The following is a 13,424-nucleotide window of genomic DNA, read 5'->3' on the forward strand; positions in this document are numbered from 1 at the left end:
AGATTTAGGATAAATAAAACACTTTGCGGGCATTTGAATTTTTTTGCTTCTGACAAGGATTATTGAAATACTTCCCCTGTTTACACAACAGATCAAATCAATTTTAAACCTATTGACGTGAGCCAAATTTGATCTCTTGGTATTTATGCAGCAGCTTGTTCTCAACACACCATCAAATATTAACTTGATACATGAATTGTCTGGTAGACTAGAAAGGCAAAAGAAAAATCAGTAAAGCTCGCTGTCAAATCCAAATTTTAAACCTTCACCATTTGAAAATACTGACACAACCCAGCACAAATTGATTGTTGTCAGAAGTCAGGCTTCCATTTCTTTGTTTGTTCTCTTTCTATTCCATGCACTGATAAGGCAGAATAATTCAACCAAAAGAGAAAATGCTGGAAAATCTCAGCAGGTCTGGCAGCATCTGTAAGGAGAGAGAAGAGCTGACGTTTCAAGTCTAACTGACCCTTTGACAAAGGGTCAGTTAGACTCGAAACGTCAGCTCTTTTCTCTCCTTACAGATCCTGCCAGTCCTGCTGAGATTTTCCAGCATTTTCTCTTTTGGTTTCAGATTCCAGCATCCGCAGTAATTTGCTTTATCCAGAATAGTTCAGCGTCCATTTCAGAGAAAGGGACATCAGATTTGGAAGTTCTTTAAGGAAGTAACTCAACTATCTTCAGTTGCTTCATCAGTGACCTTCTTTCCATCACAAGGTCAGGGTTGTATGTTTGCTGATAATTCAACAATATTCAGCATCATTCATGACACCTCCGATACTAAAGCAGTCCACATCCAAATGTAACAAGCTCTCGACAATAACCAGGCTTTGGCTGGCAAGTGGCAAGTAACAGTCAGACCACACAAGTGCCAAGCAATGACCATCTTCAATAAGAGACACTCCAACAACTGCTCCTTAACATTCAATTGTGTTAAAATCACTGACAGCCCATTATCAACATTCTGGGGATTACCATTGATTAGAAACTCAACTGGACTCACCACATTGTAAGTACAAAAACAAATCAGAATCTAGGAATACTGCGGTGAGTAACTCATCTCCTGAGACCTGTACATAAGGTACAAGTTAAGAGTGTGATGGAATATTCCCTACTCGCCTTGATGAGTGTACTGTCAACAACACTCGAGATGTTTTACACCATCCAGGTCTGCTTCATTGGCATCATATTCACAAGTATCCATTCCCTCCATCACCAATGCTCTGTAGCAGCAGTACTATCTACAAGATGCACTGCAGAAATTCACCAAAGATCTCTGAGCAGCACCTTCTAAACCTGCAACCATTTCCATCTACAAGGACAAGGTCAGCAGACAAATGGAAATGACCAATACTCGCAAGTTCCCTTCCAAGCCACTTGCCATTCTGACTTTGAAAATATTCCTTCACTGATACCAAGTCAAAATTCTGGAATTCCCTCCCAAGGGTCTACCTACATTGTGGGTCTACCTGCAGCACATAGATTGCACTTTTCAAAAAGGCAGCTCACCACCACTTTCAAAAGAGCAATTAGGAACAGGTAGTAGAAGCCAATGGTAGCCACATCTCACAAGTGAATAAACAAAAATAACGTGGATAAAAGAATGGTTGTGTTGTACCTAGATCCTGGAACACTTCTGATAAGATGATACATGAGGTTATTGTGAAAGATAAAAGCTTGAATATTCTCAAAAAAAGCCACACTTTTACAAAGGTGTCAGCCTTGCACTCACATGTTACAATGTGCAAGATTATCAATTCAAGGGGTTAAACAAGCATTTAAAGTGCATGAGAAAAGTATGTTGATTGTTTGACATCCCTCTGACCAGTTGAGGCATTGCCTTGGAGCATGCACCAGTTAATGTTGATTGATAGTTAACATCCAAGTTTTGTTTAAAGTTTAAATCAGGCAAATTGTCTTTGATTGGTCAGGTCATTGCCTTGAGAAATCAACAAGCATTTTGTTATGTAGAAATGGACACTATGTATGTACGTTTATTTTGTATGTAAGAGTCAAGGTTTGAATTAATGGCTAAGAGCCCAGACATCCATTAGACTGAGGAAGTTGCTGTACTGAATGGTAACGTCACAAGGTTTATTTACAAAACATAGTTTTTTTTTGTTCTTGATACTTAAAGGTCTGGATTATTACCACTTTATAAGGCAGTACTAAAGACCATTTTTAAAGCAGGTTTTCAGTAAGTCACTAGATTTGTGTAAAATTGTCATTGCTTAGCATCAAAGTGTTACTTTTATTGTTTCTATAAGGTGGAGGTGATGGCCTAGTGGTGTTATCAGCTGACTGCTAATCCAGAGACCCAGATAATGTGCTGGGGACCTGCGTTTAAATCCCACCCTGGCAGGTGACGGAATTTGAATTAAAAAAAAAACATCTTGAATTAATTCATCAAACGATAACCATGAATTGATTGTTGGAAAAACCCACCCTTTAGGGAAGGAAACTGCCATCCTTACCCAGTCTGGCCTATCTGTGACTCTCGACCCATAGCAACATAGCTGACTCTTAACTGCCCTCTGGGATGGGAAATAAATGGGATAGCCATGCGAGGCCCTCATCCCGTGAATAAATAAAGGAAAAAAAAAGGCATTTCTAACATGTCTGGAATGAATGCTTCTGAGTAAAATATGATAAGTTGTGACATGGACCAGCATATGGAGTTCAATACCAGGTAGTAGGGGTGTGGAGCATGAAAGAGGAAGAATTCCAATCAAAGACTTGATCGAGACTTCTTAAAAAAATACTATACAGGGACATGTTAAGGCATGACATTGAGATAGCAGTTTACCACCAGATATTCCATCTACAATTATTTTCATAGATTGATTTCTCTGAATTTGTGTGAAAGAGACACCATATCTACTGCTGCCACACATGGAGGTATTCCCTGTTAAGAATCGGAAATGACCATGAGGTTTTTTCCTGTATAGCTATTGTGGATAATCTGATTTGAGGTATTACCTTTCATGCCAAATGACAGGGTCAGAAAGGGTTATAAGGCACAGATCACAAGAACATCATTGCCGCAGCCAGAGAAGCATGATGGGGTGAATCACAGGAGGATATGTTGGTGCAGTTAGCACCTGATAACAAGCTGGTGGGTAAGTTATTGGAGAGGATTCTGAGACGCAGAATTTAGCTGCATTTGGAAAGATAAGGCCTGATTAGGGACAGTCAGCATGGCCTTGTGCATGAAGAATCATTTCTCACAAATTTGATTTAGCTTTTTTGAAGAGATGACCAAGAAGATTAATCAAGGCAGAGTGATAGACATTGTCAACATGGACTTTAGCAAGACCTTCTACAAGGTTCCGCACAGTGGACCGATTATTAAAATTACATAAATGATGATCCAGGGAGAGCGAGCCAACTGGATATAAAATTAGCTTGATGGTAAGAGACAGAGAGTGGTGGTAGAAGGTTGCTGTTAGGACTAGGGATCGGTGATCAGCAATGTGCCACAAGTATCAGTTCTGGGTCACTGTTTTTCATCATTTACATAAATGATTTGGATGAAAATATTGGAGGCATTAGACTAGATTCCCAATAGTGTGGAAAGAGGCCATTTGGCCCAACGAGTCCACACCACTCTGAAGAGTAATCCACCCAGAACCACTCCCCCACATTTACCCCTGACTAATGCACCTCACACTACGGTCAATTTTGCATAGCCAATTTACCTGCCCTGTACATCTTTGGATTGAGGGAGGAAACCCATGCAGACACAGGGAGAATGTTCAAACTCAACACAGACAGTCACCCAAGGCTGGAATCGAACCTGGTGCTGTGAGGCAGCAGTGCTAACCACTCAGCCACTTGTTCCAGCCTTTTTTAGACTCCTTCAAGTTGGAATTGAACCAATGACCTAAGGATGGCAGATTTGCGACACATGACAGTCCTCCACTCTGTAAGCTGTGCTATTGAAGAAGAGCATGATTAGTAAGTTTACAGATGAGACCAAAATTGGTGGTATAGGGAACAGTGAAGAAGATTATGTCCAGTTAAATTATAACTGAGTTATATTACAAGAGTTATATCAAACAGTGAAGTTAAAAGGGTGGAATTGAGAAATCAGAAAAGGATAATCACCTTTTTGGGATTACACTATACACCCTCAATAGTCAGTGGGAAATTCAGAAGCAAATATATAAGGAGATATCAGATATCTGTAAGAATAATAAGGTTGCAATGGTAGTGGATTTTAACTTTCTAAACATTGAATGGGACTGCAATAGTTTTAAAGGCTTGGATGGAGAGGAAGTTGTTAAGCGTGTGAAAGAAAATGTTTTTATTCGGTATGTGGATGTACCTACTAGAGAAGGAGCAAAACCTGACCTTCTCTTGGGAAATAAGGAAGTGACTGAGATGTCAGCGGGGGAGCACTTTGGGGCAAGTGACCATAAATCAATTAGCTTTAAAATAATTGTGGAAAAAGGCCAGACCTGGTCTGAAAATTAAAGTTCTAAATTGGCATAAGGCCAATTTTGACGGGTGTTGTCGAGGACCCTTCATAGGCTGATTGAGGGAGGCTGTTTGCAAGTAAAGGGATGGTTGGAAAGTGGGAGACCTTCAAACATGAGATAATGAGTTCACAGACAGTATGTTCCTGTTAGTGCGAAGAGCAAAATTGATAGCTGTAGATGCTGGATGACGAGAGGCTCTTGTCAAGAAAAAGGAGGAGACATATGTGAGGTGTAGATAGCTGGGATTGAATGTATCTCTAGAGGAGTACAAGGGCAGTTTGAGTGTACTGAAGTGGGTGAATTAGGATAGCAAAGAAGGGAAAATGAAATAGCTTTGGAAAATAGGATTAAGAAGAATCTAAAGAGATTCTACAAATCACTAAGGGCAAAAAAGTAATGAGGGAGAGAATCCAAAGAGATCTGACAAATATATTCAAGGGAAAGTAACTAGGAAGAGAATAAGGTCTCTTAAAGGTCCAACAGGCTGTCTGTATGTGGAACCACAGGACATGGATGAGATACCATACTTCATATCAGTACTTACTTTGCAGAAAGACTTGGACATGAGAGAACTTGGGGAAATGAATTGTGAGGTCTTGAAAAGAGTCTATATTACAGAAGAGGTGGTGCTGGAGGCCTTAAAACACATCAAAATAGATAAATCCCCAGGACCTGATGACATGTATCCCAGAAATTTGTGGGAAGCTCAAAAAGCAATTACCAGGCACCTTGCTGAGATATTTATATCATTGACTGCCGCAGGAGAGGTGCTGGAATACTGGAGGTTGGCTGATGTTGTGCCATTATTTAAGAAAAACTGTAAGGAAAAGCCAGGAATCTATAGACTGTAAGCCTGAGGTCAGTGGTGGGTACACTGTTGGAGGAACTTCTGTGGAACAGGATTTACATGCATTTGCAAAGGCAAGGATTTATTAGGGATAGTCAACATGGCTCTGTCAATGGGAAATCCTGTCTCACTAACTTACTTGAGTTTTTTTGATGGGATGATAAAGAAGATTGATGAAGGCAGAGTGGTAGACATTGCCTATATGGACTTCAGCAAGATCTTCAACAAGGTTCCGTATGGTTAATAAGATTAGATCACACGGCATTCAGAGGATCTATCCAGTTGGATACAGAATTAGCTTGAAAGTATATGACAGAGAGTGGCAACAGAGGTTTGTTTTGCAGATTGGAGGCCTGTGATCAGTAGTTTGCACAAAGATCAGGCTGGGTTCATTGATTTTTGTTATTTATATAAGTGATTTGGATGTGAATGTAGGAGGGATGGTTAGTGAGTTTGCAGATGACACCAGAACAGGTGGTGTCGTGAACAGCAAAGGAGTTTATCTGAGAGTACAATGGGACCTTGATCAGATGGGCCAATGGGGCAAGGAGTGCAGATGAAGTTTCATTTCAGTAAATGTGAGGTGCTGAATTTTGGTAAGGTAAATCAGGCAGGACTGGTACAGATAATGACAGGGCCCTGGGGAGTGTGGTGAAACAAAGTGACCTAGAGGTGCAGATGCATCATTCCTTGAAAGTGGAGTTGTGGGTAGATGAAATGATGAACGTGGCATTTGACATGCTTAAGGTTATTGGTCAGTGCATTGAGTGTAGGGGTTGAGATGTCACATTGCGGCTGTCCAGGAAATCGGTGACTTTTAGAATACTGTGTTCAATGCCGGTCACCTTGCTAGAGCAAAGATATTGTTAAACTTGAAATGATTGAAAAACGATTTGCTAGATTCGCGGATTTGAGCCAGAGGGACAGGCTGAATAGGCTGGGGCTTTTTATTCTTTGGAGCATCGGAAGCTGAGGAGTGACCTTACAGAGGTTTATAAAATCACACAATTACAACATTTAAAAGGCATTTGGACAGGTACATTGAATAGGAAAGGTTTAGAGAGAAATGAGCCAAATGGGACGAGATTAGTTTGAGAAACCTGGTTAGCATGGACAAGCCAGACTGACACATCTGTGTCAATTGTAAGGTGAATCTATGGGAGGTCAGGTCAGATGGGAGGGATACTTGGCAAGGTTTTGGGATGGAAGGGAGGGAGCCAAGTGTGCTTTTCCAAAATGATCACTTTTGATATCTTCTATTGGTTTGGACACCACTCCTCCCACAAACTCCCTTAAGAATCCAGCCTGGCAAAGCATCAGACGGTCAAAGCCCACTCAAAAAGCCTACCAATACTGAAGATATGTGAGACAAGGTATATTACGGCTGACCTGGAGTACAGGATGAAAGGCAAAATTGCAGAGCTCCTATGTGGATCGACCGCGATCTTTTTGAATGGTGATACAGGCTTGATGGGCTGAATGGTCGTTGCTCTGCTTTTATAAGATGGTCAGAGATAAGCTGGTTGAATGTGAAGGGCCATTTGGAAGTGAGTGGATGGGCATAGGTTGGCATTGGAGACATGGGAAGAGCTTTTGAACTACTTTCAAAGGGATCCCATCCAGAGTATCATTCATGATGCCTTGAAGCTGAGCACTTCAAAAAAATTGGATAGAGTTGGGGAATATCGATCACCACAGTGGAGCTAGTCAGGTTGGGCTCTTGTCCTGTGCTCATATCCTACACTGCGTAAAATCAGAGGCAATGAAAGTTGGAACAGGAATCCAGAATTTTGTTCGACCCATCATTATGCAGGTCTGTGGAGTCTTGCTTCGGCTCCATAAAAAATTGGCAGCATCCATCAAAAAATGTGCTGTAAAGATAGGACACATTTCAGTCCATTATACCTGCACTAGCTGTCATGATGGATTAAATTGGCTGAACATGTTGGATTCTATAGTTTAAACAGCACAGCCTGTTGTGCAGTTTCCATTTTATGCACTGTAAACATTTTCAGAGACCATATTCTACATAATTAGTCCAATTTAGCATTCTACACTTGAACTAAGTGGAAAGTTGGCAGATTAAAATTGACGTAATTGATTTTATTGCACTGTTAGGAACAACACAGGAACTCTTCATCCCATCTGAACTGTGGCTGGAAACAGGTTCTGAAGCTGTTGGAACATCTTTAATTACATTTCAGCACTTCCCTGACTGCACTTTGAATATCTTTAATTACTTCCAGAGCCTTTAATACAGAGAAACATTGAGGGTGATATTCACTAATCCGAAAAAAAATGAGATTGTTGATCATAAAGACGTATTTTTAGAATTTTAAACAAAATTAACAAGCCCCAGGAGACTTGGTGACTTGATAATTAATGTGAGACTAAACCTACACAATCAACTTCTGTAAGGTGTTTTAGAATGTTATCAAAGAATTGATATAAAATATTACAATTACATATGTCTCACAAACAAGATGAATATTTGTTAAACAGCAATTATTTTGCAGAGGTTGAAGGAAGAGCATTACCCATTGTTGCTAGAGAACCTTTCTTTTCTTTAAGAACTGGCATGGAATTTTCTACGAGGAGAAAGTGAGGACTGCAGATGCTGGAGATCTGAGTTGAGAGTGTGTTGCTGGAAAAGCACCAGCAGGTTTGGCAGCATCTGAGGAGCAGGAGAATTGGTGTTTTGGGTGTAAGCCCTTCATCAAGAAGCCCTGATGAAGGGCTTATTCCTGAAACGTCAACTCTCCTGCTCCTCAGATGCTGCCTGACCTGCTGTTCTTTTCCAGCAACACACTCTTGACATGGGATCTTTTACGTCTGTCTAAATAGATTATTTCAAGTTTTAACCAAAAAAAACACAGAAAATTTAAAACACTTGCATTTTTACAGTCCGTTTCCCAAAGTTCCACATTTAAAGCCTCAGAAAAGCAGCCAAAATAATTAAAGACCCATCCAATTCTGGTTATATTCTCTTTCACTGTCATCCATTCGATAGTAGACACAAAAGTTGAATTCACATACCAACAGGTTCAGAAACAGCTTCTTTTCCGCTGCCATCAGACTTCATATATTAGAGTTGATTTTTCTCTGCACGCTCCCTATGGCTGTGACATTACATTCTGCATTCTGTTCCACTGTACTGATGTAAGGTATGATTTGTCTGGATAGCATGCAAATTAATACTTTTCACTGTATCTTGGTATAATGACAAAAACAGTTGTACATTATTTTTTAAAATCAAACCAAACTAGAATATGTCTAAGTGGTCAATGAGTTACCTTTATTGTAAAGCAATGTAACTTTGCACAGCAAGATATCAATATTAACCATGTTACAGGGGACACTGTCTCTGCTTTTCAAAATAGAGTAATGGATTTTTTAAAAATTCACAATATACAGCCATTGCAGATTTGGCTTAATACCTCAGATGAAAGAGGAAACCTGTGATAGTGCAGCAGTCCCTCAGTATTGCTCTCGCTATTGTTATGAATTATGTGTCACATTTCTGGCATAGAACTTCAGCTCACAAGTTCAGCCTCAGATGCAAGAGTGCTACCTTGAGGCATGGTTAAGCACCATGTATAAACCTTCCTGAATCGAAATCAAGTGTTTGGATATGTTCAAAATAATAGTGTGCCTGACTGAGACAGGCAAGAACCATAAAACATGTTGTTGCTGAAATACATAATTAAACGAGAAACTGTTTTCACATGAGATTTGCCCTCAAATTAATGCATCAGCCTTTTATGAAGAAATCAGTACCTTGTAATTGTTTTCATAATTGAGCAGGTAAATTTAATTTCCTCTCAAACATTTTTTCACGAAAGGGCTGAGAGAGAGCATTTGCTTGAGTAAAGTTGAAATGATGGTTTGGATTCATAATGGAAAAAGTAAATACAAGAGCCAGACATCATATGAGAGCAGTTCACTTGACTAGAGAACTGCAGTCAGCTACAACTTAAAGCTTGTCTGATACAAACCTGTATCACCTACAGGTTTCTGAAGTGTTCTGAAAGGTTTCCTTTCCCCTTGATATAGATATTCAAACATTATGAGAAATAGTCCTCGACTGATTGTTTGGCCTGAATTATTGTTGAAAATATATTTTTATATGTTGGAAATTACAATAATTTTTCAATCCTGCATCACCTATCAATATCTAAACCTTCTGTTTTAAATTCTGATCCAGTATAACAATCACAAAGGGACATATTAAGATTCAGTCTCTGATCCTTGCATTTGTTTGGCTTATCAAATTGTCTTTGAGTTAGAAGATGACATAGCAGTCTTCAGTGAAAGATCATATTATTCACGTGAGGAGTAGAATGTAAACGTAGCTGATGTATGGCATGAGCAGAGAAAAGTAGTCTTAATGTCCTCGTGGTTTGAGCATGATTGGGGTTTAATAGTAGCAGTATATAAACTACAATGTAATTGCTTCCAGATATAAAAGCATTATGTTCCTCCCTCCAGCTTTGTAGCAGCATTGCCAAATAAATTAGATAGAAGGATGACATTGGTTACCATCAAGATCCTTCCTTCTTAATCACTTCTGTCACCTGACCCGTGGTGACCCTCAGGTTAAATCACCAACAATCATAAGACAGGAGCCATATGGACCTCTGAGACTATGGTGATTTTACCCAAATCCTCAGGTGAGGAGTGTATGCCAGAATTCTCAGAATGTCTTCTCTTATTGAGTTCAATGCAACACGTCCTGTTATTGGTCAATTCTGAAAGAAGAGTTTCATTTCAAGGGGCTCTGCCCTAACCTGTAATTCTGATATCATGATAGCTTTCTCCATCAGTTTTGCAAATGTCCCTTTATATTTTTATTCCTCTGGCAAACATCTGATGTGTCAGAGTCCATGACTCTGTTAACTTTGTGACTCCTGCATATCGCAAAAAATTATTGAAGTGTGAATTATTTGCATATCAATTAATGGGGAAAGAGGCAAATGCTATTGGAGTTGATCACATTCTTTCTCATTCTATAACCTTTTTTTCACTTATCCCTTATCACCATGGATGGATTTTCAGAACTTTTTTTTTGATACATTAAAAATATTCAAGGGAATGGACATGATTGAATGAGAGGGTCAAAAAAAGCCTTATTAGTTTGCCCAGCGAACTGGGCCAATTGCAGCTGAAGTGAGCACTGCTCTTAATTCTTCTGCAGGCTCCTTCCAGGTTGCAGGTCATGCCTGATAAGGCCCAGGTTCAAGTCCCACCTGCTCCAGAGATGTGCAATATCATCTCTGAACAGGTTGATTAGACGACATCTAATACTACTGAGGATGTTGACTGCTGATACTGTCACCAGATCATGTAGACCCTTTAGGGGATTTTGATCATTGAGCAGGCTATTGTGGTTTTGAAGGAAAAATGGTTGAACAGGAAGGGGGCTACAACATACCAGGAAATGCAAGTCTTCAGAGGAATTTTCCAAGGCATCAGCAGACAGCTGATGATACCAATGTTTAAAATTTTCAATAGCATGCACAGAAAGTGTGAGGGGTTGGTTAAGAGGTGGCCTGTAAGAATGTCTTTTATGAGGAGTTCCAAAATGGAGGTTTCAAATCTTATCGCTGACAAGAATTTGTCCTTGATTCTAAATGTCAAGATCAAGAGATTACATACTGTTATTAGGGCAACAGGAAATAATGCTGCCTCCTTTGAATACCTTCATGCAGCATAACTTACAAGAAAATGTCTCAAAAGAAAGTGACTGAAACTGAATCATCTTGCCAAATGCTGTAAGAAACAAATCTTGTAAGCCTTCCAGGAACAGCTGTCACATTGAGCTACAGCACCTATCAACCTCAGTCAATTTCCCAATAGCCACTAAACCCCAGGCCTCCACAACCAAATCAGAATTTCATCCTATACACTAGATTTGTGCTCGTGAGTGGCTGAAGATTCTCTCCATAAGCTGATACCACAAATTCTGTCATTCCTTGGATAGCAGTAAATACTGTCACCTTTGAATGTATACATTGCATGGAAAACAATAAACGTGTTCTGTCAACAGTGAGTGGGATGATTCTATTTTTGTTATGTTCTAATCAACCTGTTTAGAAATGCTATGACATAACTTTGGAGTAAATGGGGCTTGAACCAGTGCCTTCCAGATGAGCAGTACAGCCAGTACCACTGAGTCACAAAGATCCTTTGTGATTGGGATTCTTAAATTACTTTGGCAATTAATGAGATCAGTGTTGAGATGCTTCTCCAATTATCAGCTCACTTAATAATGAGAGTGCATGTATGCATTAATTGGTGTGTGACAACAGAGATATTGTGAAATAGCAGTCGAAAATTAGATTTAGTTTCATTTATTCAAACACTTTGAAGTATGATTTATGCTGCAACTTGATCAAACCAAATCGAGTTTTCCTCCTGAGCAAGCAACACTGACAATAAATATATTGACCTGAGTTCCCCGTATAGATCATGATGTAGTTCTTACTTCACTTAACCTGAAGAGGGAATCTTCAAATAGTGCAGTTTAACACTTCATCAGACATAATTGAACTTATAAAGACTCAGAAAGTGTCCCTTGGTTAGCTTGCCACTTAATAATTTCATCCTAATTATTTAAATATATTGATGATATTGATATTTCCCTCCCTCTGTTTCTAATGCATTTAAAATTTAACAGCTCGGAGACATGCAGTCTCCTAATGAGACGTATTTGAATCAAAACCAAGCGGTATGTATTAAGTATTCCCTGGCTCTGGTTTATATTGCAGGACTTGAAATTGACATGACTTAAAATATCTTAGGAGACAATCTAATCATTGCCCCTTGACATCCAGTGGCATTACTATCACTGAATCTCCCAACATCAACATCTCAGGTAATAACAACTGTTGCAGCCAGAGTATTTAATACCTCCTCCAGTTCATTTTTTGATCAAAGGTAACCCTTAGATGTTGATATTGGAGGATTCAGTGATGGCAATGCCAGTGATGTCAAGGGGCGATAATTAGATTCTCTCCTAAGACATTTTAAATCATGTCAATTTCAAGGCCTGATATGTTCGGGATGGCCAATAAATGCTGACTCAGCCAGTGACATCCACATTCCAAGAGTGAATAAATTAATAAATAAAATGTCAAATTATCACATGAGCATCATAAAGTCAACAATTCTGAAAGGAGTTCAGTTGCTAACAGGTAGGATGGGGGAATTTCAAGACTCGGGCGCACATATTTAAGGTGAGAGGAGAGAGATTTAAAAAAAAGACATGAGGGACAATTTCTTTACACAGAGAGTGGTTCATATGTGAAATGAGGAAGTGGTGAATATGGCTATAGTTTCAACGTTTAAAAGGCATTTGTATAAGTACATGAATAGGAAAGGTTTGAAGGAATATGAGCCTAGAGCAGGCAGGTGGGACTCGTTTAGTTTGGGATGATGTTTGGCATGGACTGATTGGACCGAAGGGTCTACTTCCATGCTGCATAACTTTATGATTCTATGTTTCCAAAATGATAAAATAAAAGTAATGTTTGGTGATTCTGCTAAGGGCTGCATCACGCAGTCAACATTTGGCAAAATAAATAAAAATGATTACAGTTTTGTTTGTGAAACTCCTAGCCAGAATATCCTACAAATCTAACAGTTTTGACTAAATACACTAAGAATAAAATGCTCAGCTTCTTGTTGTCAAAGAAAAATTCAATATGTCCTCTCATTTAACTGATATGATGCAACATAGCAACTGGAGTCAGCTCCTTAGAGATGGTTTCTTTTGCAAACACAAATCTGTTCTTTCCTCATGATCTCTTGCAGATACAGTGGTGGGCTTTTAACATTGTGCAGGAAATTTGTGCCTGTTAATATGACATTTATGTTAGTTTACAGAACATAAGAATGAGACAGGGGTAACCTGGTACTGAAGGATTCAAACTGCTAAGCAGTTTGGATATAAAGTGTAGAATTCTTCCCTCATGTTGCAAGAGGAGTCAGCAGATAAAAACCTGCACCTTGAAACCATCAGACCACATCATGAGACAGTGACAACATCATCAACATGTATTGTATTAATTGTATACTGCTCAATAGCTGTGACACAT

This window comes from Chiloscyllium plagiosum, unplaced genomic scaffold (assembly GCF_037043375.1).
Source record: "Chiloscyllium plagiosum isolate Xiang-an unplaced genomic scaffold, Cpla_swu_hap1 HiC_scaffold_2, whole genome shotgun sequence".
Taxonomy (NCBI): Eukaryota; Metazoa; Chordata; class Chondrichthyes; order Orectolobiformes; family Hemiscylliidae; genus Chiloscyllium; species Chiloscyllium plagiosum.